Source organism: Melanotaenia boesemani, chromosome 3 (genome assembly GCF_017639745.1).
Source record: "Melanotaenia boesemani isolate fMelBoe1 chromosome 3, fMelBoe1.pri, whole genome shotgun sequence".
NCBI classification, from domain to species: Eukaryota; Metazoa; Chordata; class Actinopteri; order Atheriniformes; family Melanotaeniidae; genus Melanotaenia; species Melanotaenia boesemani.
Window position 1 is genome coordinate 24,704,892 of NC_055684.1, and position 4,671 is coordinate 24,709,562.

A 4,671-nucleotide genomic window follows, 5' to 3' on the forward strand; every position below is an offset into this window, starting at 1 on the left:
AGGTTTGATATAAACAATGGGAAAAACAGTATCATGTCATACTTTTGTCAGCACTGATTGCACAATGACTTAAAAATTGTTTCACACATACTGAGACATGTAGCATCCATATTTATTTCTTTAAAGACATTGTGGGGGATGGTAGGGGAACTGGATAATTGATAGGGGTACACTGGCTCAAAAAAGGTTGAGAATCACTTTTTTAACTGACTTTTGAGTTGCTTTCGAGTTGCAAAAGATATAATTGAAACACTGAAATAGAGGGGTTTCAGGGGAACCACTGTCTATAGTGTCTATAGTAAGGGGATGTGATGCGAAAATTAGGCAGTGAAAAAGAATCCCTGATAGCCTTTGTGTTGATATCCATACTGCATGTATTTGTACATACTAGTAACACCAAGGGGTGAGTGAAAAAAGCAGAGGATAATGAAGGAACAGTTCTTACCAGCACAAACATTTTCACATACAGGCAATAAATGGTCGGAAAGTTTGCTGCTACAAACGCACATTGTTTCACTAACTGATGCTATAAAGATTTCATTGGGAGTGGGGAGGGGCTTGATTCAGTATCTCCACAAGGAATCCAAAGTGAATAATGCTAACATTTATGTTCATACATGCCACCTCAGATAATGGCTCTATTGTGATAACATGTTTATCTTTGAGCATGCAGGAATATCATAGGGAAAAAAAGACTGGGTATGCAAAGGCCATAAATTGTTATTTAGTAAGTGGATTTTTTTTTCTTGTGCATTTGTCAACATAACTGAATATAATAAAGAGGATCTTCTTGCAATAAAATACAGACTGTATGTCCTTCTGATGAACAGTCTCTGTCCAGAGCTGTTAATGCTAAAGGGTGAATTCAACACACTTTTTAATGTCAAACTTCAAGTATAGACTTGTGTGGTATTCAGCTAGGACAGCTGCCATCTTCTTCCTCTTATGGCCCCTTGATGAGAACCATTACTCCAGGACTAATGATTCAAGATGACACAATCATCTTTGGCCAACTACAGTCTTTACGTTACCATCTCTTACTATTTTTGACATTGCCTGCTCTTTCTCCCTCAGTCCGTTTATTGGATTTTTACTATTTCTCATCTCTTCAGTCTGCCCTCTTTCTTTAATTTCTATTTCCTCTGCCTTCCTCCTTGTGCTATGAGTAAAGCCTGCCCGTTAGAGCCTGGTAGGCAGATCTGTCAGTAGTGTTCATGGTGACCTTTCAGTGAAGGCATGCAATAGTTAAGCCAGCAGCAGTGCCTAGTTGTTGATTATTTTAACTTGAACTTCCCTCTCCAACCATTCCCCTTGCTCTATATATTTCTGTTTATTGTTCTCCTGGTATTCTTGTCCATAGCCAATTTCTTTTTGTCCTTTGGGTCTTTTCTTTTCATTCATCATTTCTGCTAAAAATCTATTTCTCTCAAGTAGCTTTCCATTTTGTTTTTTATAGAAACTCTGCTTTACTCTGTGCCACTATTTTACCTCTGTCATCTGTTTTTCTTTTCTTCAGCTGGAAATCGTTCCTGTCAATACGCTCCCTTTCAACACTTGATTCATTCTGATGTTCTTACTTTTCCAAACCATCTATTACACCTGAGAGCCACAGAGAGTGAATGTGTGAAGATAATTCACACTGAGACAGAAATTACTTCCTTTATTCGGCGACCCTTTTAAAGATGCACATTTTCAAAGATCAGATAAAAAAGAAAAACTATTTTTGAAAATGTGCTGCCAAGCATTATGTCATTAGATCCTCTTTATCCTGAAGGGTCGAACCAGAGACTGTTCAGTGTCATACATAATGGACAGACACTGAACTAGTGAAGTGGAACATGGCACATGGTGATTGTTTTCCTCATTTATTTTTACAAAAGCTGGTTTTATAGCTCATAAATTTTCAAGCAGGTAGAAAATAGACACACAAGCATTGCAATCCACATTTACTTTACAAATTAGTTCTATTTAGATATATTTCATTAAAATAAATACAGTGGAAGTATTCTCAGCTGACGTATTTCTACTGTTGAATCATTAAAGGGGTACAGTCTCTTTCTTGTCTGGACTATGATGCTTTATGTGGTTTGACACAATTCAGTGCCTTCGACATCATTTCTGGTTGCTTCAAAATGCTTCTGTTACATTAATTACCTGGAAAAAGAGGTTTGATCACATCACCCCAGTGCTTGCCTTCCATCATTGGCTTCCTGATAGATTTTCTGTATCGATTCTAAAATGTTACTGCTCACCTTTAAAGCCTTTAATGGTCCTGCTGCTAAATACATCTGACTTATTGACCTTTTGTGCCTTTCCAACCACTAAGATGTGTAGATGAAGCACTGCTAATTATTAGGTTATAGTTTGTGACAAAATAAAATCTGGCTTTTGCAGTTTGAGACCCCAACTCTACACTGATAATGAGTGTGGCAACATTGTGGGGTCTCAAATCAGAGACCACCTTTTTGAACTATTGCTAAGTTGGGCTGGCACTAGAGCCATTTTAGAGCTGCTTGAACATTATAATGTTCTGAGAATTACCTACTTTCCCACAGCTTAAGAGCTTTCACAGTGCTATGTCATAACATCACTTTAATGTTTTGTAGATCAGCACAGAGAAACAGTTTATCTTCAGAGATTATTTCCCCTGCAAATCAATATTTGAATATCACCATTCCAGTTTAAAATGTATATTTTAAACAAAACAGCTGGTGTTTGTGAATGCTCTTTACAATACTTATTACTGTGTCTTGATGCTAAGAAATGTCCATGAATGTTACTGCAAACAATGCACATACTTTTATGATCAAAATCTATAAATGCTAGCTAGCAATTTTAAAACAGCAGTCACAGTTTATAAATGGGGCCACTAACACTGTTTATAATGCTTTTTTTTTAGCTTAAAATGGGGATTGTAAATGCATGTTTATGTGTTTCCACTTGTTGACACTGAAATAATAAAGATGAAAATGAGAGGAAGGCTAAGTTCATGTGCCTAAACTGCAACTTTGACTTGAAAAAAAAAAAAAAAGAAGAAGAAAAAGAGTTATTGTTCTTACTTAAAGGTCCCATATTATACACTTTATTCCCAATCTGAGACCATTCATTAATATCTAAATGAAATATTTCCGCCATGGTATGGACAAATCGACCCTCAGTTTGAGTGCAGCGGCTTCTCTTCACCTCCCTCTTTTTAGCAGCTTCAGAAATGTGCCGTTTATGGTGGGCGGAACCCTGGTGGAGCAGCTCAGCTGTTGGCTCCGCCCATCGCATCGCCCGTCATGAGGTGATTGACAGGTTAATATATTTTCAAGCTATCAGACTAATAAGGCCGAAACGATAAAATAACTGCCAGCTCTTACCTCTCCAGCTGTGTCACGGACAGTTGGTATTGAACCTGGCTTCAGCTTCAAACGATTGGCGAAGCCTGCTTTCCATGCCCCCATGTTGTGGAAACAGTCCTCTTTGAAATGCTGGCCACAGACATGCAAAACCTTTGGAAGTTTTCCGGGTACATTTCCTCCAAAAATAAAATTAATCCACTCAGTCCTCGTGGGTTCAGTGGATGGAAGTAAAAAAACGTTTTCGTGTTCATTTATGCAGCCACAAACAGAACAGTGCTTCTGTCGCTTAGCCATGTCCGCTAACGAGGGTTGCCGAAGAGGGAAAAACACTGGGCGCTAGGTGATTTTTAGAGGGCGGGCTTTGAGAGCCGGTAGACGGGTCCATCGCTCTGTGGGGAGTGGTTATTGTCCCTTATGACGTCATAACGTACACGCTTTCAAACAAGCTCATTTCAGCGCTTACTTCCCTAGAGGTGGAGCAGGGGGGAGAGAGAGCGCCTGAAAGAGTTTCACACTTACGGGTCTCCTACACATGCGGGGGGACCAGTATGACTGTTCCAAAACCATTAAAAAGTGAATTTTGCATAATATGGGACCTTTAAATCAAGCAGAGATACTGGACTAGATTTTAAAACAGCTTTAAAAATATTTTAGTTGATCTCCTTTTTGATGGATAACTTTCCCTTCATAAATTCTCATCACAAGGGAGCAGGGTTTAACTAGCAGGTGTGTGTGTTTCTATTAATTTTTAAGCTGAATTATTCATTCAAAAGTCTTTTTTAAACCATTCTGAATGACAACACAGAGAAAAAGGCTGTTCTTCGTGGGTTCTGCTGCCTGTTAATTTACTGTTCAACCCTTTCATTTTAACTTATCAAAGTGTTCATACTTAGCAGCCCTTTTCCCAAATGGCTCCAGCCCTATAGCCATAAAAAAGAGGTACTCATTAACTCTGCTGTCATTTCCCTTTTGGCAATACATCCATACCAAGCAGAGGCAGCTCCACACCATATATAAACACACTACAAGTCAGCATCGTGTTATCAGCTGAGAAGAGTTGCACTATGGTAACAATATAAGCTGCATCAGGCAAACCAGACAATACAGTGGCTCACATGCAGCCAACTACTGCAGAGTGGCATTACAGGGAAATCTAGTTTTCTCAGTTAAATATCCATTGGATTGTCCATGTGTTTGTGTTTAAGGTTGTAGGTATTACTTTTTCAACTGCCACTGACTGTAGCATTTGATTTTTTATGGTTTGAATATTTTTTAACAAATGGTAACTTTAATCATGTGAGTCCCAAGTGTATTTTTTTTCATCACA